The sequence below is a fragment of the Pinus tabuliformis genome, chromosome 6 (genome assembly GCF_031772625.1).
Source record: "Pinus tabuliformis cultivar Carrire ecotype Pingquan chromosome 6, CPIR1, whole genome shotgun sequence".
Taxonomy (NCBI): Eukaryota; Viridiplantae; Streptophyta; class Pinopsida; order Pinales; family Pinaceae; genus Pinus; species Pinus tabuliformis.
In genome coordinates, this window is record NC_142292.1 from 1,228,907,950 (window position 1) to 1,228,930,766 (window position 22,817).

Genomic DNA, 22,817 nt, shown 5'->3' on the forward strand with positions numbered 1-22,817 from the left:
TTGCAACATTGGATCTCTTCCTCGACAAAATATTTTCCATGTACCATGTCATGGTGACAGTTTGCACCAATGTTTCAGGGGAATCCAAATCAAGAATATCAAAGTGGCATTAAGGACAACAATGGGAGTGTTCCTTTCTCTCATCCAAATAATATTTCTTTCAATCAATCTCAGGTATGTAGAAATATTTCTTTTTCTTTAATAGATTTATAAATTGATCATAGTAACATCCTTTGATTTTTGCTCATACATTCTATGCAGATGTGATTTGCTTTGTAGAAACCATTTCATAATAGTTATTTTGGTTGGCCACCATTTGCAGTTGTAACGAGACACAAAATTTCAATAGACCTAAAGCCCCAAATCTCAATGCATGCATCAGGGTACTCGACACATCCTTATACAACAAGCTCATAAACTTTCAAGCTCCACAATTGGTCCCTCAATACCACCTGCAACTCTGTTGGCATACTTTGGAGAAAAAAGTCAACGTTTGATTACATTTGGAATTGAACCTCCTCATTGCGTAGAATTCCATACAAAGCCCAATCAAAATGCTACTTAAGGGATGTGTCTTTCCCAACCTCCTATTGCTGGTGAACATGTTTGTCATAGTAAATTTATGGAAAACCTAGTAAGTATTGTTCATTCTAGGCCACTATATGATCAAGCATAAGGGATATTCTCTGGGAAACAACCTCGCGCCAAGCATTTTAATGATCCATTGGGACAAAATCTGTAATCAAAAACTTATTCGAGGCCTCAACATGATCATTCTGGAGGGATTGAAATAGGGAAACCTTCTTCTAGGCCACCTTTCTTGGACTCTACTGGAGGAGGTCACCAAGTCTAGCCCCTTGTTTTTGGTGCACTTATTCTTATTGGGAGCTAGATGAATTCCAACCTCATGAATTTTTGTTATAGGCCAATGCATCCCACTTTTATGGGAGAAAAAACACAATATAATAACATTCATCCTAGATTACCTAGTGGAACATGGACTAGCAGACTTTTTCTAGCCAAGTAGATGGAGGGCCTCAAGTACCATCATTGGATGAAAATCAGGGGCCTGCCAACCATATTTTGTTTAATCAGGTGAAAACTTGCAATGGAGTTCTAGTTACATGAAATATAGGATTGTATACCAACATGGGAATGAATATTTGCAACATTGGATCTCTTCCTCGACAAAATATTATTCCATGTCCCATGTCATGGTGACAGTTTGCACCAATGTTTCAGGGGAATCCAAATCAACAATATCAAAGTGGAATTAAGGAAGACAATGGGAGTGTTCCTTTCTCTCAGCCAAATAATATTTCTGGAAATCATTCCAATGAGAGTTTTCCTTTCTCTCAGCCAAATAATATGTCTGGCAATCATTTCAATGGGAATGTTCCTTTTTGTAGAAAAATAATATGTCTGGAAATATTTCCAGATCAATCCTTCAAGGTGGACACCCACCCTATGTAGCTAATCGTGGACATTCAAGACCAAGTTAAATGGTTCTCAACAGACATTCTTTACTTTCTGTTAGTTTGGATTGAATGTGGACTTCCATAGGCACTTTGCATAAGCCAATTTATGCGCAAAACTTTGGCTCATCTTGTATCTTGATATTTAAGCCAGGTACATATTTATCTTACAGCAGAGATCGTTTAAAGTTATACTTCTTATTTAAAAAATATAATTCGGTGTATCAAAGTACTATTTCTTTGTTATGTACATTTTTGTATTATCTTCAAAATGATGGTCCAAACACGATTCAGAGTTTTTTTTGCTTCATGGTGCACCATGTATTGGAATAATATATAACTACAACACATTTCGGGAGAGTGAGGTATTACCAATTAATTCTACTAATAATGAAGATAATATATATCAGAGCACAAAAAATGTGTGAAGTATGCATTATGTGCTTTAGGACCTTTAATATATCTTATTTTAATATTTTCTTACGTATGAGACTAGTGGGAAGGTTTGGCATGGATTTTGATATGATTACTCTACATGGCATATTAATACATATATATATATATATATATATATATATATATATATATATATATATATATTCTTCAAATTTTTCATAGTTTGGATCATAAGTGTTAAGTACCCTAAACAATATTAAATGCCAACTAATAGTTTCCCACCTCAATAGAAGTTATTGAACTATTAATCTACGACATGCCTTGTGCAAAAAAAAACGAAAAAATGGCAAAAGGATGTTCAAAGTATCATATTAAGCCCAATAATCAAGGTTTCAGATGACTCCCACATGAAAGTAGAATCCATTTGTCTATTTTTGTTCTAATTTAGAGGAAATGGAGCTCTATAAAGTACTATCATGCACTTCTATCTTTCATCTTTCCAATGAGACTTTGAGCTTGATATCCCTCATGTATCTCTTAGTTTTCACTTCTTGATATCATTTCTACTACTTGAGATTGCTTCACTCAAGAAGTTGGAGGAGCTTGATTTATCCTTTAATAAACTAAAGACTTTACCAAATAATATTGCCAATTTAATGGCTTTAAAATTTTTGAAGGTGGCAAGCAACAAACTAGTGGACTTGCCACTTGGGCTATCAAGTCTACCAAACCTGCAAACTATTGATGTTTTGAACAATAGATTGACATATTTGGAATCTATGAAGTTGTTTTCCATGATGAAAGTCAAGGAAATTAATGCACAGGTGGAAATATTATCTTCTAAATTAATGGCTTAATGTGCATTGTATATTTACAATTGTTTTTAGCAACATAATAAACTCTGCGAAAATTGGCAAATTATTTTTGATAAGCTGCAATTTGGAAGGAAATGATGCATTGGAATAGAAGGTTGTCGAGTGTGAGCCAATAAACTCTTCTAGTGAGGAAGAGGTCTTTGATTCAAATTTATGTAAGGAAAAAATAAAAAATCCATCTGAAGGCGATTCTAAAATGTCTTTGTCAAGCCTTTCTTCTAAGAACATGTCAACTATTAGATATTCTCTCACATTCATACCATTCTTCTAAGAACATGTCAACTATTAGATATTCTCTTACATTCAGACCAAGAAAAGTGTGGAAGTGGTAGCACCATGATAATCAACAATAAAAGGCTCGTCAAGAGTGATTGAACAGTAGTAGGAAGCTTTGTGTTGAAGGTCATAAAGAAAGAGAGAACATGAGAACCATAATGGAGTCACTTCCTGTGTCAAATGGGAAATTATATCATGGACAAGAGAGTGGTGAGGCATCGATAAGAAAAATTATTGTAGTGAAAAAGAAATGTATCCTAAGATACAATATGTGGCAATGAGAGGCAAAGATCTAGGTGACACTAAGTGCATTAATGGCAAAGAAATTAATTGCATATCTCTAGTGCAAAAAATCAATATTAAAAGGAATATTTTGTCTAGATGATCTTGCTTGTAATTTTTTATATTGTATCTATTCCATTAGTAGTAATTTTGGAAAAATAATTTCCAATGTCATGTCAATTATAGATCAAAGTGGAACATCCCTTGCTCTTGTGAAGGAGAGTGGTAAATTAGATGGTTTCTCTAAGGCCAGTAATGATGATTTTCCCACACTAAGTAAGCACTGTGAAATTTTTATAAAATATTCTAGCCTAGCAAAGAAAGAAGATCCATGGAAGAATTATCCTGGGCATCTCAAAAATATATCACTAAGTCTTTTTGTGGCATCGATGATTAATTACCCGATGGCTTCTATGATGTTGGATGAGACTGCCAATTTAGGGCATTTATAAACTTTTAAAAAGAGAACCTTTTTCTTATATTCTAAGGAGATTATTTTGATTGATAGAAAAATAAATGAGGAGTTGGATGCAATAGCTCTATCCACTCCAAAAAAACTTCCTGATTTGAAGAACTATAGCAAATGGAATAAAGAGAAAATCAAGTCTATAATTTACGAATTTCATATAGTATTACTACTTTCTCTCTTCATGTTAAAATGATCCGGGTGGATATTGGTGGCCACCCACCAATTCCACTTGGACCCCCACTATTGCTTCTTTTAGTCTTTCAGTTTCCTTAATTGTAGCACAATTTACTATTTTTAGCAGTTTTTCGGGTCTTAAACTTTCGAAGCCGTTTTGAGGCCCTAAACGACGTTTTTTTTGGAAATCTATTGCCAGCAATTTTTTATCTAAAATTGTCATTTTTGCCGTAGTCCTCAGAGAGATCTTTCCAATGAGTTATCATGCGCGTCAAATGGATATAATATGACCAAGTCGTGACCCCGGGAAGTTGGTTGTCCAGCTCACCCCAACGGGGCCCATAAACGCTTGGTGTTACATCTCCTCGGGTTAGGGTTTTGGTTTTTTAGGGTTTGCTCTTATTGTTCAATAATAAAGAGGCCCTTGAGACTCATTGTAAGGTAGTTTAGAGGCATGTAGCTGCCACATCTCTTCTCAGAGATAAGCTACCATTGCCCGAGCTATTTTATTTCCATTTCTGTTTGTAAGCATGTTTCAGTATTCTCCATTAATGAAATGAAGTATTATTTCTATTGTGTCTCTGTATTTCTGTTTATTTCTATAATTTATTGCATTCCTGTTTAAATCTGGATTAGCGGTATCAGAGCTTTCTTCTCTTTCTCTGTTTTCCTTGCATTTCCCCAACGAGGTTGGGATATAAGGAGTTAGGGCTTGAACTGGTCGAACCTTTGCAATACCAACCTCACAAATCCCGACAGCCTCCCATGGTGGATGAAAAGAAAGACGAGGGGGCAAGAGAGCCTATCAAAATCTTACTTGAAGAGGCCCTCGAGCGACAAAGGAACGCGATGATGGACAACTTTGCCTAGATCCTTCAGTGGCTACCCAGGGGTGACACATCTACTTCCAACAGCTACTCTGGAAGCACCACACCCTTTAAGGTACAAGTTAACTTTGAAATTCCCATATTTGAGGGTCATATAGATGCAGACGTTGTAGAGAAATGGTTAAATATGCTAGAAGGGTATTTCTATGTTCATTATTATTCCGACCGGGAAAAGATTACTTTCGCTCTTCTCAAAGCCGCCCCCCACGTCAAGGACCGGTGGGAAACCTACTATGAGCAGAAAGATGAAAGAACGACCTCACTGTTTTCAGCCGCACCCACTTGGAATTCATTTCGGGCTGCCATCAAGAAGCAGTACTACCCTATTGGAAGCTATGAGGATCAATACATAAAGTGGACCATGCTGCGGTAGGGAAGGGACCAAGACGTTCTAGAGTTTACCAATATCTTTCATACCCTTTGCACAAAGCTGGGTATCAAGGATTTAGAGCAACATTTGGTAATCAAATATTGTGGCTGCCTACACAGGTACATCCAGGATGAAATATAATTCCTGAACATCTCCTCGCTTGGCACGACATACTGATATGCCATCAGGATCGAGAAAAAGTTTAAACAGAAGAAAGCGAGACTTTGGATCTACGAATCTGAAGCAGGGGAAAGGTGCCCCCAAACCATAGAACAAAGGAAAAAGCCAAGGCGGGGTGGCCCGGGACAACCCACCAAAGCCCAAAGAAAAGAATAGCACCGCGAAGCCGAAAAAGGACACAGCAAAGTGGTGTGAGTTCCATAAGAGCTCCACTCACAACACAAGTGAGTGTTGGGACAAGTAGTCATTGGTGGCAAGCTAAAGGCGTCGAAATCAGATGCATGTTCCGACTCTGAGTTAGAACCCGATAAGGGGAATGACAAAGGGAAGCATATTATCGATGCGGAGCCCAACTCCACCATTTCCACCACAAAGATCCAAAAGGAGGAACCCAAAGATCCAGAGGAGGAGGAGCACCTCTTCCACTCCCAGATGTGGGTAAAGGGCTCCCCGCTACAATTCATTGTCGACAACAAGAGCCAAAAGAACCTCATTTCAGAAGATGTCGTGAAGCGACTGGGCTTACCGACCACATCACATCCACAACCATACACCATCGGGTGGCTTCACCAAGGACGAGATCTTCGCGTGAGCCAGTAGTGTCGTCTTCCATACAACATCAAGCCCTTCATGGATGAGGTATTATGTGATGAACTGCTCACCTTGATGTTTGTGATGTATTATTAGGCCAACCATACTTGTGGAAGTGACATGCTGTGTATGAATCAAAGCCTTATGTTGTTGTTGTTACTTTGGGAAATAAGTTGTACAGGATACCGAAGGTAGCACTGCCTACTTCCATCTCTTTGGTTACTACAAAACAATGCAGTAAGCTCATTTCGAAAATAGGGAAATTTGTTTTCCTTATGATACGCCCTTAAGGAAATAAGAAGATGGTGGCCACAACCTCTAGATAAGGCCCCTTTGCATGACAACTACAGATGGACAAGGTCGTGGAGGAGTACGAGGACATCCTCACCTCCCTCGCAGGGGTTCCTCTGCACTGTCAGGTCAAGCACTCCATCGACCTAACCCTAGGTGCGTCGCTGCCCAATGGACCAATCTATCGGCGCTCTGTTATGGAGAACGATGAAATCAAGAGGTAGATTTAGGAGCTGCTGCATAAAGGTCACATCTGACCGAGTTCATCACCCTGTGGGAGCTCGGTTGTGTTGGTACAGAAGAAGGACAAGACTTGGAGACTTTGTATTGACTATCAGGTGTTGAACATGATCACTATCTGGAATAGGTACCCTATCCCACGATTTGATGACCTTATGGACCAACTGAAGGGGGAAAATATTTCAGCAAGATCAATTTGAAATCAGGATATCACCAGGTACCAATCAAACCCTCCGATGTGTGGAAGACTACCTTCAAAGCGAAGGAGGGCCTTTTTAAATGGTTGGTTATGCCTTTTAGGTTAACGAATGCTCCTGCAAACTTCATGAGGCTAATGGATGACATCTTGCAGCCATTCACCAACTCATTTGTAGTGGTATACTTGGATGACATCCTAATCTTCAGCCATAGTTGGGAAGAGTACGGTAACACAAGTTATGTGCCAATTTGGAGAAATGCACTTTTGGCATGACCCAGGTTCAGTATCTAGGATACATTATTGATGAACCGGGGGTGCATGTGGATCTAGCCAAGATCCAAGTCATTCAGGATTTGGCCATCTCCAACTACTTTAACAGAGCTTCGTAGCTTTTTGGGTCTCGCCAACTTCTACCGCAAGTTCGTGTTGGGATTTTCTCATATCACTTGGCCCTTGAGTCAAGTCACCAAGGGAGGAGCGAAAGTAAAATTCTTTTGGTCTAAACCTCAACAGAAGGCATTCACAGAGTTGAAACATTGCCTCTGCTCAGCACTAATGCTCGCATTACTGGACTTGTAACAACCATTTGAGATCGAGACAGATGCCTCTGACTATTCTATTGGGGCAGTCCTTACTCAACACAGGCACCTATTGGCATATCACAGTGAGACACTTTCAGACACAGCTTGGAAGTATCATAATTATGACAAAGAGATGTATTCCATTGTGCAGACATGCCGACAATGGAATCATTACATTTTGGGGAAGGAAACGGTCATCAACACAGACCACCGACCCCTGCAGTTTATACAGACCCAAGGGAAGTTGTAGAATGATCGCCATCAGTAGTGGTCAACATACGTGGAACAGTTCAATTTGAATATCAAGTATAGGAAGGGCAGCACCAATAATGTTGCAGATTGCCTCAGTCGACCACCGATCATGGCATTAGCCACTGTGCTCAACTCTTGTGGGCACGAGACTTCTAGTTGGCCACTTCTCTATGAAAGCAACCCAGAATTTGGCCATACACACCAGACACTCTTGGAGGGTTAGCATGTTGCGATTTTCACCTCCAAGATGCCCTGTTATGCCACTTAGGTCACCTTTGTGTTTCTTCAATTGAGCGTGCCAAGATGATTTGGGAAGCACACTACAGTCGGGCTGGTGGGAATTTCAAGGTCGAGAAAATGGTGGCAGTACTGCAGAAGTATTTCTATTGGCCGAATCTTCGGCATGATGTTGGGAAGTACATCAGATCCTGCACTACCTATGCCATTTCCATACCAACCATCAAGAAGCAAGGCCTATATACCCCGTTGCCTACCCCTAGTCGACCTTGGGAATCCATCTCCATGGACTACATGTTAGGCCTTCCTTCTACTAAGCGTGGAAATGACTGCATTTTTGTGGTCGTCGATAGGTTCTCAAACATGGCCATTATGGCAACCTGCAAGAAGAATATCACAACAGAAGCCACTACTAAACTCTTCTTTGAATGAGTGTGGTTACACTTTGGGATCCCACAGTCTATCATCTCAGATCGGGACAGGAGGTTCCTCAGTACATTTTGGTCTAGTCTCTAGTCGATGTTGGACACCAAACTCACTAACTCCATAGCCTTCCATCCCCAAACTGATGGCCAGACAGAGGTTGTCAACAGGATGATTGCATATATTCTGCACATGTACAACTCAAAGCATCCATGCACATGGAATGAGAGCCTCCCCTATTGTTATCACAAAATCTGACCCTGATAGGCTGCTAATCAAATAGACTCTGAGTAACTCTTTCAAAGAAATCTTTTGGTTGAGGCTTAGCCTCCTCAACCTGAGAGGGCTCTCTTAATAGGTTTAATATTTTTGATTAATGATTAGATGGCTAACTTTAGGAATAAAAATGAACAAAAATGTATAACTTGTTGAATCAAATATTAGCAAAAATATATTAGGCTATGGAGTCAAGATAGTCTTCAACAAAACATCATGATCAGCAAAACATGGAAGTCAAGGCACTTGGAGTTTAGGTTTATAAGTAAAACAGTAACAGAGTGAATCAACATAGTTTACAATTATGTGAAGGAAGTTAGAGAATTTTCCAATGAATTCTAAGTGTCACAAGCTCATACCACTGAAAATAAGTAATTGAAAAATGCCATAAAAACATCAAACACATAAACCCCTTGTGAATCTTGAGTAGTGAAACTGATCTCTGTATTAAGTTTGAAAAACCACAGTTTCTTACAACAACACAGCTTTCTTTTGCTAATAAAATTACAAACCCTGATGAATTCGATTCTCATGCTTTATATAGAGTTTTTAGAACCTTGTATTTTGTGATCCATCCTTACGAGGATTCGAATTCCTAACATTGACTCCTATCTATTCATAAAACAAATTTCTTAATTACAAACTGACATCTATTGTCTTTAAGAGTCCTAATACAAATAGGAGTGAAACTCCTAAAACATGCTTTAACAACCTTATCTATGACATAAAAAACATTCTTTAATAAGCTTCTAATCCATGTCCTTGAGTTTTATGATGTCTGCATCATTGTTGCAAACTCTGCTAATTCATGACCTAACTATCCTAAAAACCAGGAGACAGAGTTCCTCCTTTTAAGCCCTTAATATTTTACGCTTTTCTTCAAGCAGTTTTTCTGGCACTGATGTATATGTGGCATGTGTTAGTAATCCATTAAAACTTCATTTTTCCACCTGTGCAAAAAAGGGAACCTCGAAACAAATGGAAAAGAGGATGAAACACGAGTGTGCCACAAAAATAGTCTATTTTCGTAGCGCAACTTTTATATCACTTAAGAAATATTTCTTTGAACCATTCTTTCTGCATCACTGCCATTTGAAACTTCATCCATGATCTGCATATGTCTACCCGCAACATCAAAATTTGAAATTTATCAGACCTTACCTTCGAAATACATATATAAAGTACTAAAAGGTCACCTTCGGCAGTTTCGTAGCGCACTACGAAATTGCTGTGTATGCTCTTTTTTCAACATAGTTTTCCAAAATCTGCAGTTTGGGGATTTTCAAAATTTCATAAAGACTGATATGATCACCAAAAATAAAAAAAAATTAACCTTATAAGATGTTCTTCTTCACAGATGACCTTCTTTTTAATACCAAAACTATTTTAAGATATATCCTTTACTACCCTTTTTCATCATGTTGTTTCATTACTGCTGTAGCCTTTCTTCAGATTTTGTTAACTGTATTTCTAGGTCTTCAATCTATCTCTTCAATCTCCTATTAGTAGCTCGCAACTGAGTATTCATCCTCCTTACAAATCTGGCTTCTTTGATTACACGAACAGTCCAAGTAAAGTACTGGGTTTCATTGCTCGCTATTTCTGGTTTGGAAACTTTTTCAACTTCCCAGAGAGCCTTTATCCTTTTGCAATATGTCTTCTCAGCAGTGTGCCTTCTTGCACTCATCCTTAGTCTAGCAATTTCATTATTAGTTGCTTTTAACCTTTCTTCCATTTCTTCGTAACTTATTTTTTCTGTTTGAGTGGAAAAAGCTCTGTTTTTGTCACCTTCAGGTATTGGTGATGAAAGGTCTATCAACTCTTCCTCAACAGCAGAAGCTTCTTCTGTTTTCCCTAACTCAATATTGGACTCTTGCATATTTTTAGATTTCCTAGTTAAGGGCTTTCTGGGCTTGAACACAAATGTTGTAACATCATCCTCAAATTCCAGTTTCTTAGAGGATTTCATCTTCTTCGACTTTCCTTCATCAAATTCTATGACATCTACCTGCACCAAAGGGGATTCTGCAATATCAATGGCTTTTAAAATATCATTTAAATCACCCTTCAAGCTTGGACTTTCTCCCGAGATCATTGATTTACCCTTCTCCTTTGCAATTTGACTTCTAGTCAATCTCCTTTGAACTGGTTTATTAGCTGACTGTTCTTGTGTCATTTCTTTAACTCCATCTATCTTTTCTTTTGTGGATTTAGGAGTCTCAGGGATAACCACTGATGTTTTTCTCACATGCTCTTTCACCTACTTTCTAGGTTTCAGCTTAACAAATCTTTTTGACCTGGACATTCCAGGCTTACTGGTTTTTGCTGATGGAGTTTCTTTAACCTTAGGGCTAATGCATGTATCTTGATTTTCTACTCCAAAACCACATAAAAACAAAACTAAAGACCATTATATGTTGACCCTTTTGAGTTCATGTAAAACTATCAGTTTAATTAGACCATGATGGAAAAGGGAAGTTTCATATCCTTGATATTTCATTTGCACTTTATCAGCTATCTTAGCTATACTTCGATACATGAAGTAAGGCAAATCTAAAGAAATCATACCAGTAAAATGCAACAGGAGTTTAAAATGATATGAATAAACTTTATGATATCTGCCCTCATAGGTAAAATAACGTTGAATGTAGAAGAGAAATTTGGCATAGATGTCTTTGATGTAGTTCCTTGGAGCTGCCTTGGTTAAGTCTATTTCTGCAAACTTTGGCTTTAGAAACACTTTTCATGGTTCCATGTCAAATCTGAAGTTTTTGAACCATATATCTTGCCCCCTAGGAATCTCTATCACCAAAGCTATGATCTCTGGTGAAATTTGCAAGTTTAGAATTCCAACCTTTGTGTTTGAGCCAATGAAATGTAGTGCAAACTCCTTTGTCACCTGAGTATGTCCTCCCTGCAATTTTTTACAAAACTTCCAACATCCTGTTTTCTTGAAGGCTTCCACAACTGAGTTATCTCTGGCTAAGACCTTGGTGCTTTCAAGCTCTGTTCTTAAACAATGACCAGACCTATGACTTTTCCTTTCTTCTATCATCTTTGCCTCTAAATTCCTGTAACAAACCAACCTCGCTTGAAATTATGTTTATCAGCCTCACTTGCTTATGGTGGTCAGCCTCGCTTGAATTATAAATGAGAGAAACTTTGGTAAGAAATTACCATAAGCTTACCATTTGAAAAATGATTTGTTTGAGCGTTTGCATGCAAACTGCAATAAGAAACTAGCCAGCCCTTTCGAATTTGAAATTACCTATCATGATGACCCCTAAATTCGAAATGATGAATTTTGGATGGCTACATGCTTAAGAACTGACTCCTAGCTGACACCTAATAATGAAAATTTAATAGAATCTTAACAAATTGATGTTTTGACAAGATTGTCTATGAATCCACACTTTTGTAGCGCGCAGGGAAAAGTGCTATGAAAAGAGCAGCATTTTCGTAGCGCAAAACAAACATTTTACACTGTCTGTGCTACGAAAATGTGGTTTCGAGGCTAATTCCAAAAAAAATTCAAAATGGTTTAAGATATGAGTTTCTAAATAGAATGTGAGACTTCTGAGACATGGAATAAGGTTTTTAAACTTTATTTGGTTATGAAAATGAGACTTTTGAGACTCTTAATCTATCACCTACCCATTAAAACATAAAATGACTTGACACTAATCTAAGAACATGATTAGGAACAATGTAAACTATTATTTTGGTGATAACATCCATGTTCAGCACAACTATAACCGAGCTCTCCATAGCTCGACTGGCCACAGCCCTTTTTAGGTGGGTTTGGGATTCCAGCCACTATGTCCCATTGACGTGGCCATGCCATTTGCAGCTACTCAGGCAGAGTCACCTCATGTCCAATCCGAAACAGATAATGCAAATAGCTTCATTGAGAACATCCAACATATCCACCAACAAGTCCATGACATTCTGGAGAAATCAAATGCCAGGTACAAGCAGCGACATGACCAACATCGTGTGCCACACAAGTTTCAGGTGGGTGACAAAGTTTGGTTTCAATTGCAAAAGGAATGCCTTACTGGAGCCTATCGCAAACTCAAACCACTCCGATATGGTCCTTACACCTACCAAGGCTGTGGGGTACAATGCATTTGAGCTCATCATTTCCCCATTCCTTGGCCTACACCCAGTGTTCAATGTGGACCGCCTTCAGCCATACTTTCCACCATTACTAGACACATCCGACATTGTTGAACAGCTCAAACAAACAGAGTTAAATCCAGATTGCATGGAACAAGCTGCCATTGATTAGATCATGGACACGCAAGTCAAGCACACTTGTGAGCAGAAGATCCAACTATATCGAGTTGTCACAACAGGCCAACTCCTTCACCAGGTCAAGTGGCTCACTAGGGACCAAGTTTAACAGAAGTTTCCTCATCTCATGGAGGAACTCAACGCAATGGGGACCATTTCTTCCTAAGGGGGGAGGAAAGATCCAGGTGGATATTGGTGGCCACTCGCCAATTCCACTTGGACCCCCATCATTGCTTCTTTCAGTTTTTCAGTTTCCTTAATTGTAGCACAATTTACTATTTTTAGTAGTTTTTTGGGTCCTAAACTTCCAAAGCCGTTTTGAGGCCCTAAACGACATTTTTTTGGAAATGTATCAGCCAACGATTCTTTGCCTAAAATCTTGTTTTTCGTCATAGTCCTCAGAGAGATATTTCCAACGAGTTATCACGCGCTTCAAATGGAGATAATATGACCATGTCGCAACCCCAGGAAGTTGGCTGTCCAACTCACCCCAACGGGGCCCATAAACTCTTGGTGTTACATCTCCTCAGGTTAGGGTTTTGGTTGTTTAGGGTTTTCTCTTATTGTTCAATAACAAAAAGGCCCTTCAGCCTCTTTGTAAGGCAATTTAGAGGCATGTAGCCGCCACATCTCTTCTCAGAGATAAGATACCATTGCCCGAGCTAGTTTATTTCCATTTTTGTTTGTAAGCATGTTTCAGTATTCTCCATTAATGAAATGAAGTATTATTTCTGTTGTATCTCTGTATTTGTGTTTATTTTTGTACTTTATTGCATTCCTGTTTAAATCTGGATCATAAAATGCTTTGGTGGAGGTGATAAATCTTTGCATATATCACCCATGTAGAGAGTTGTTATCCAAGATTTTAATTGCAATATATCCAATACTAACCTATAGTGATGTAGGCATTAATCCGAGATTTTAATTAAAATATATCCAATTCTAACCTCTTCAAGTCTCAAAATGACTTTTTGCTAAATGTGGGTGGATCTCTCTAGGCATTGGATTGGTGCCCTAAAGGAAATCAAGGTGATGGAAACTAAACTAACTGTGAGTACCTTGCAGTTGGAGCTTGTCCACCTACCTGTTCATATCACAGACTTGGTTTACATATACCTAGGAAAGGTATTGTTCATATCTAGTCCATTTTGAATGTTAATGTGAGTGTAAAGGATCCACCTTCCAAACAACAGAAGGTAAGAGAAAAGAAAAAGAAAATGGATAAAAGTGAACATGATTATGAAGAAGACAAAGTATCTACAATGCCTGTCCTATTTAAGGAGCTTATGGTAGGGAAATACTTTGTTCCAGAACTAATAGAAGTTCCAAAAAAAAGATTAAAATAATAATAATAATAATAAATAAATAAAAAATGGGGGATCCAGTTAGGTAAAATTGGTTGAAAAGATAGAGGAAAAATATGAACAAAAATTATATATATATATATATATCAATTGATCTCGAAATTTCTCAACCCTAGAAATCTCTCATTGCATATCAACTCCAACTTTACATGGGCTTATTACTCATATGAAGCATTTATTTTTAAAAATTATTGAAAATTCAAGGAAACACAACATGATTTTAGGACATTCTTGAAACAGTAGGAATTCAATTCAGAGTTCGGATATCTTTGTGAACCCTGGCCTAAATTTTATTATATAGCTTATGTTCGATGCATATGGTTTTCACAAGAATTTCCCCCTCATCATCAATACAGAGTATGTCCATAGCCAATCTAAGTCATGATTTTCATGATCATTGATCTCATTTATGTGTGCATTATAGTCAGTGTATCTACGCATATTTTTAAAAATACATTCAAACTTTTTGAATCTAAATGGAACGACTAAGTTAGCAAGGTCAGTTGAATATGTTGTCTAGATTGCCAGATACCAGCTGTTATCTCTTCAATAATCCTTACAAATACATTTAATGAAAATTCCTCACTCCCAAATCATCATACTTATCAAGGAAGCTGCGAGGAATTATAATATAAATAGAGGAAGGGCAATGGTGGATTCAAAGAACTACCATCCAAAAATTTCTCAACAACAAGAGACTAATTGATATCCGCTAGCAAGGCTAATTTGAATAAAATAGCAAATAAATAATTTCAATTTTAACTATAACTTGCAAGCATGAAAAATAAAATTACTTTAAGCATATGATATCACTACAATGTCAACTTGAAATGGTTATCACATCACACACAAAATAGTCTAAGAGTTTGTGGACTTGTAACTGAACATTGTGAAACATTTTTTCAGTTTAACTTAATGGATATTTCTTGAAAATTATTTGCTCAATAAATTCATATTATAATTTGGTTCATGCATCTTCTGTTTGCGTTCCAAGACCTGAAGGTTTTCCAAGAAATTACTTCAGTTGATTATGAAAACAGGAAACTCACCGATAATTAAAATGCCATTATTCAAGAAAACTGGGCACTTGAGGTCTGAGCTAGAGGGGAAGGTCTGAGATTTGATGATCCTCGATACTCCCAGCCAAAATTCATTTTTGGTTGCACTATGCAGCAAGAGGAAACCAAAAAAAAACCAAAAAACAAGAAATTAATAGAACTTAGGCTAGCATATAGATTCCAAACTAAAATATAGAAGCCCAAAAATTGATCACTTCACACCATACCTCCAAGCCTTTCCGCCATAAATCTAACTCTTGCAACCCTATGGATGATGGATGCCAATGACAGTGATATCGACAACTATTTCCTTTGGGAAGGTCAGTGATGGCACCTCCTACCTCCCCTTTCCCTGAGATGTATTTTGATAATTTAATTGCTCATTTGACCCAGTCTCAATCAAGCCCATACATCTCACTTACGCAAATATCAATGACTCAAGAGTGAGAAATGCAGGCACCAGCTAGCCCTTTAAGAGAGTTGCAGTTGGAGAGTTTTAGAATGATAGGTGGGTCAGCTAAACCTACAAAACCTACCCATATGCACCTACATTTTCGTACCAACAGCTACAAAAAAATTCTGATGGAGGACGGATTGCCTACTAATACATACAAACACATTATGATGGATGACTAACTGGCACATTGGAATTTCAAAACCAAAATTAAGTTTTGAAGTACAGTACCAACATTGATTGATTTATGCTATGTTGGTAGAGAGATAATAGATATTAATTAAAATAAATAAGAAATAAAAAAGGCTAAGTTGAGGAGAAATTGCTATTTTCTCTCTTTCATCTAACAAGAAACTTAGTTACCCAATCATGGTGCTGAGCCACCAGTTATCTAGGAAAATAGTTTGGTTATTTAATGTATCTATTTTAACCTTATATTCTCTACACCTGCTAATGAGGACTTATGGTGCACCATTCAACAAAAATTTCATGGGGAAATTCATTTATGTAGGTTTTAACCCCGTATAGAAATTACTTGCACATGAATTCTAAGAATAGAAAATAAATAAATGCGAGAGCATAACACATAAAACACATATACACAGAGATTTTCCCCTAGATCCCAAAACCGGGACTACCAGCTTAATTTTTCATTATGTTCCTTTCAATGTTACAATACATATTTATACATGCTGAAGCATCCAATACCATGGATGGAAAACCATTGCGTCCAAAACCATGGACCGAAAACCATTGCGTCCAAAACCATGTGCAAAAACCATAGGTAGGTCCGCCCAACCTAATATGGGGTCTAAAACAATTTTCCCCAGGGTGCTGCCCCGAACCCCATAGAGGGGGGCTACCCCCCCCCTCAAACCCCATGTGACCCCCCCACTGCGCAATCGGTGCAACGAAGGGGGGGCTCTGCCCCCCCCTCTAACCCCCTAGTTAACTACGTGGGCTAGTTGTGGAAATAATATAACACAACCCAACATTCTCCTAGTTGTTGTTTTCTTTCCAGAGGGGACCATAGGAGATCTTAGTCATTTATCTAGCCCTGCAACACCCATTGTTTCTCTACACCAAGAGAACTTCTCAAAGCTCATAGATTTTTTCAATGCATCTGCAGTGTTCTTCAAAGTGTCCACCTTTACTAGCAACACCTTTTTATCTTCTATCATATCCCTCACAAAGTGATACTGAACATCAATGTGCTTTGTCTTTGAATGGTAAGAAGGGTTCTTTGCCAAGAAAATTGCGCTTTGGTTGTCACAATCTATCATTATAGCTCCCTGTACTAACCCCATACCTGAACACAATCTCTGCAACCAAACTACTTCCTTGCTTGCATGAGTGGCTACCATGTATTCTGCCTCTGTAGTTGATAGTGCCACTACAGATTGTTTCTTACTCATCCAATGACTGTACCTCCAAATAGGTTAAACACATACCCACTTGTAGATCTTTTCTGATCCAGATCTCCAGCCAAGTCTGCATTAACAAATCCATGGATATCAAAAACTCTGTCCAATCCTGGTCTTCCTTGGTAGCACAAACCATAATCACTAGTGCCACGCAAATACCTGAAAACCCGCTTCACTGTTGTTCAATGATCCTTCCCTGGTTTGACATAAACCTTCTCAATACTCCCACTACATGTGCAATGTCTAATCTAGTACATACCATTGCATACATCAAGCTACCAACTGCACTTGCATATGGAACACGAGACATGTCCTCTTCCTCTTCTTGTGTCTTGGGACACTGTTCAACAGATAACTTTACACCTACAAGAATAGGAACCTTCACCAGTTTACTATCCTCCATATCAAACCTCTGCAGTATTGTCTCAACATACTTCCTCTAGTTTAACCAGAGCTTCCTCTTTGCCCGATCTCTTTTAATTTCCATTCCCAAAATACAGTTTGCAGCACCAAGATCTTTCATGTTGAATTTAGAGGACAAATGGGCCTTCAAATCCTGGATAATTTCTTTGTCATTTCCAACCAGTAACATATCATCCACATACAAGACCAGATAAATAACACAGTCACCAATTAATTTAAAATACACACAATGATCTACTTTGCTTCTGGTGAATCCAAGTCCCCGTATAAATGTATCAAATTTTTTATACCACATCCTTGGTGACTGTTTTAACCCATACAAAGACTTCTTTAACTTGCATGCTAGTTCTTTCTTACCCTTCACCGCAAAACCTTCAGGTTGCTTCATGTAGATCTCCTCTTCTAGATCCCCATGAAGAAATGTTGTCTTCACATCCATCTGTTCTACCTCAAAATCAAAAGCAGCAACAACAGATAGAAGTAATCTAATAGAAGCTACCTTGGCAACAAGAGAAAAAATATCACCAAAATCAATTCCTGACACCTGGGAATAACCTTTTGCTACCAACCAAGCTTTGTATTTCTCCATCTTTCCTTTCGCATTTGTCTTCTTCTTGAACACCCATTTGTTGCCAATGGGTTTCCTTCCAGCCGACAACTCCAACAGATCTGAAGCCTCATTTTTGTGCAAAGATTTGCTTTCATCAACTATGGCCTCTTTCTAGACTTTTCCATCCTCTAAATATATTGCTTCCTTCACACTTTTTGGATCATAATCAGTGATAGATAAAGCAAAATTCGAACAGAAAGTAGATGGACTGTACCTTTCTGGCTCCCTTCTTTCTCAAACTAATCTTCTCACACCCAGAGTTTGTGGCTCTTCATCTTTTGATTCCTCCTCTACTGTAGAGTCTGATTCTTACTCCTTTAGCTCAAACTTTATCTTCTCAGGTTCCTTTGATGGGACTTCACGTTTAATAACATCTCTCACATCTTTGAACACCACATCTCGGTTGTACACAACCTTCCCTGTTACTGGGTTCCAAATCTTATAATCCTTTAAACCATCCTTATACCCAATAAAAATGCACTCTTTAGATTTACTATCCAACTTGGTTCTTTTCTCCTTTGGAACATGTACATATGCATCACCTCCAAATACCCTCAGATGTGAAAGAAAGGGTTTCTTACCAGTCCATACCGCTTGCGGAGTCTTATCCTCCAACGCTAATGAAGGTGATCTGTTGACCACGTAACATGTTGTCTCCATCGCCTCTGCCTAGAATTCTTGTCCTAACCCAGCACCACTGAGCATGCTTCTTGCCCTTTCCATCAACTTCTTGTTCGTTCTTTCTGCAACTCCATTTTTCCCAGGTGTGTATGGAGTAGTATTTTGTCATGCTATACCACACTTCTTACATAACTCTTCAAATTCCTTGCTGCAAAACTCTCCATCGTTATCTAACCTCAACACCTTTATCTTCTTCTCTATCTCATTTTCCACCAGGGCCTTAAATTCTTTAAAACTGTCAAAGACTTCAGATTTCTTCTTAAGGAAATATATCCATGTATCCTTGAGAAGTCATCTATAATGATACTTAGTACATAGAATTACCCAGTGATGGAACCTTCACAGGTCCAAACACATCACTGTGCACAAGATCTAATATCTGTTTTGCCTTCTTATCATGAGAGGGGAAACTCACCCGATTCCACTTCCCACATACATAATTTTCAGAGAAATCAAAATCCAGAGAGCTATTAGTCATACCTTCTACCATACCTTTACCATGAAGTATTCGAAGGCCCTTGTTTCTAATATGTCCAAGCCACTGATGCCACAACATGGTCTTCTCTTCAGAGACCACTAGATTTTCTCCTCCACTTTCAGGAACCACAGAACTGTTGCACCCATCAACAAAACCGCTACCTTGTAGCTTGTACAGAGTTCCAATTCGAACTCCCCACATTAATACTAGCGCTCCCTGAACCATCTTGTAGGTATCATTCTCGAACACTATTTTTACACCTGCATCATCCAACTTGCTTACAGAAATCAGATTTCTGGCTAATGCAGGAATATGCAGAACACCCGAAAGTGTTCTAACCCTTCCACCTTACAACTTCAACTTTACTTTTCCTCAACCAACGATTCTAGCCTTCTTGTCATCCCCCAAGAAGACATCATGACTATCATATTTCTCCTACTTGGAAAACCACTCTCTATGGGGAGTGAAGTGAAAGGATGCACCTGAGTCAATCAACCATGCCTCGTGATCTACATGTGTACTTGAATAAGCCAAGTACACATCCCCACCTTCATCTAAGGTGGTTTTTGCCTTTGTAGAAGGGGCATCATCAGATCCCTTTCCTTCGTCAGGAGCTTTAGATTTACAATCCCTTTTGTAGTGCCCTTCCTTTCCACATTTCCAGCAAACCACCTTTACAGGTTTTCCTAGAGATTTAGATCTCCCTCTAGATTTAGATATCCCACTCGATGACTTTTTTTTTTTCTATTCTAGGACCGTCCTCATATAGACAAGGCATCACCATTATGGCTCTCTATATTTTTCCGTCTTATCTCCCCCATTTGAAAGGATGAGACTATTTCATCAAACTATAAGGCAGTTGCATTGCTACCTATTGCAATAACCAGACTATCCCACGAATCTGGTAGAGAACACAACAATCTGAGGCACTTATCTTCATCTAAAATTCTAATATTAATAGATAATAACTGACTTACGACAATATTAAATGCATTCAGATGCTCTTTCACTAAGTTTCTATCTTTCATCCTCAGGTTATACAACTTTTTTCGTAGGAACAGTTTATTCACCAGAGACTTAGATTAGTACAAAGTCCCTAACTTGTCCCAAAAATCCTTAGTCGTAGCTTCCCCTAATACATTCAACAATACTATGCAATGGTTTGTATAAACCAAACATTGCACATGCAGTTGGAGTATTGAGTAGATTTATCTCAAAACTAGGGAAGGAGCAATGGACATCAATGAAGTAGGTTTTCAGGTATTTGAGTGGCACTAATGATTATGGTTTGTGCTACCAAGGAAGACTAGGATTGGATAGAGTGTTGGACATACATGGCTTTATTGATGCATATTGAGCTTGAGATATGGATCATAGAAGATATACATGTGGGTGTGTGTTTAGCCTATTTGGAGGAGAAATCAGTTGGATGAGCAAGAGAGAGTTTGTAGTAGCACTTTCAAATACAAACGCTAAGTAAATGGAAGCCACTCATGCAAACAAGGAAGTAGTTTGGTTATAGATATTGTGTTCAAGTATGGAGTTGGTACAACAAGCCATAAGGATAGACTGTGATATCCAAAGTAAAAATTTCTTGGAAAAGAACCCTACTTATCATCTGGAGATAAAGCATATCGATGTTCAGTATCACTTTTTGAGGGATATGGTTGAAGACAAAAAGGTGTTGTTGGTAGAGGTGGAAACTTTAAATAATGTTGAAGATGCGAAGAAAAATTATAAGAGCACTGAGAAGTTTTCTTGGTGTAGAGAAACAATGGGCATTACAGTGTTGGACCAATGACTATGCACTCCTGCGACCCCATGTGTGTAAAGGAAAAAACAAGTGGGAGAATGTTGGGTAGACCCAAGGATGGATAGTAGACCCAAGAATGATGGGTGGACCTACTCACGGTTTTGTGCATGGTTTTTGTGGATGGTATTTTTGGCATGGTGGTTTTTCCCATGGTATTTTGTAGATTCAGTAAAGGGAACTACAATTATGCTCTAATCCAGGGTTAATGGATTAGGGTCTATGAATGCATCAAAATGTATATAGTGTATTGTAACATTAAAATGGATATAATGAAAAATAAATATGGTTTTCCTAGTGTTTAGTTCTAGGATAAAATCTCTATGTAAATTTTTTATGTTCTCAACATTTTTTATTTTTTTTTAAGAATTCTTTGGATGTAATTTCTATACAGGGTTAAAATCTACGATCCTTGGACAAGAATGAAGCTTAGGATCTCATAGATTTTTTGGATAGAATAAAACCCATTGGAAACAAATGGGTGTTTAAGAAGAATATAAATGAAGAAGGCAAAGTGGAGAAATACAAAAGATCAATTAGTAGCAAAAGTTTATTCCCAAGTGCCAAGAATTGACTTTTGTGATATTTTTTCTCTTGTTCCCAAATTATATTAATCTAATAGATTACTTTTATTTATTATTTCTAATTCTTATTTTGAGGTAGAATAGATGGATGTGAAGACAACATTCCTACAAGGGTATCTAGAATAAGAGATCTACTTGAAGCAGTTGGAAGGCTTTGCAGTGGAGGATAAGAAAGAACTAGTGTGTAGGTCAATGAAGTCTTTGTATGGGTTAAAATAAGCACCAAGGATGTGGTATCAAAAAATTGATACATATAGACAAGGACTTAGCGCACAAGGAGAAAAGTGGATCATTATGTGTATTACAAAATAGTTGGTGATCATGTTATTTATTTGGTATTGCATGTAGATGACATGCTACTAATTGGAAATGATAGAGAAATTATCTAGGATGTGAAGACCCAATTGTTCTCTAAATTCGACATGAAGGATATTGATGCTGAAAACTTTATTTTGGGCATGGAAATTAAACTAGGTGGGGTAAAGATGAAGCTCTAGTTAAACTAGAGGAAGTATGTTGAGACAATATTGTAGAGGTTTAATATGCAAGATAGTAAACTGGTGAAGGTTCTTATTCATTTAGGTGTAAAGTTATATGTAGAATAATGTTCCAAGACAAAGGAAGAGGAAGAGGGAATATCCTGTGTTATATATGCGAGTGAAATTGGTGGGTTCGATGTATGCAATGGTATGTATGATACTAGACACTGCATATGTAGTGGGAGTATTAAGCATGTTTATGTCAAAACTAGGAAAGGAGCATTAGACAATAGTAAAGAAGGTATTTAGGTATCTGCATGGTACTAGTGATTATGTTTTGTGCTACCAAGGAAGACCAGGATTGGACACGGTTTTGAACATACTTGGCTGTGTTGATGCAGACTGGTCTCAATATTTGGATAAGAGAATATTTACAAGTGCATATGTATTTATCGTATTTGGAGGAGTAGTCATTTGGGTTAGCAAGAGGTAGCTTGTAGTGGAACTTTCAACTATAGAGGTTGAATACATGGCAGCCACTCATGCAAGCAAGGAAGTAGCTTTTTTGAAAATATTGTGTTCAAGTACGACGTTGGAAAAATGAGCTATAAGGATAGACTACAATAGCCAAATTCCAAATTTCTTGGCAAACAACCCTGCTTATCATTTGAAGACAAAGAAT

The 22,817-nt window shown here is 37.9% G+C and overlaps 1 pseudogene; it reads right to left on the reverse strand.

Annotated features, from left to right (window-relative positions):
• LOC149263130 (cryptochrome-1-like) overlaps positions 1-22,817 on the reverse strand; it is a 139,963-nt pseudogene that overhangs the window by 66,821 nt on the left and 50,325 nt on the right.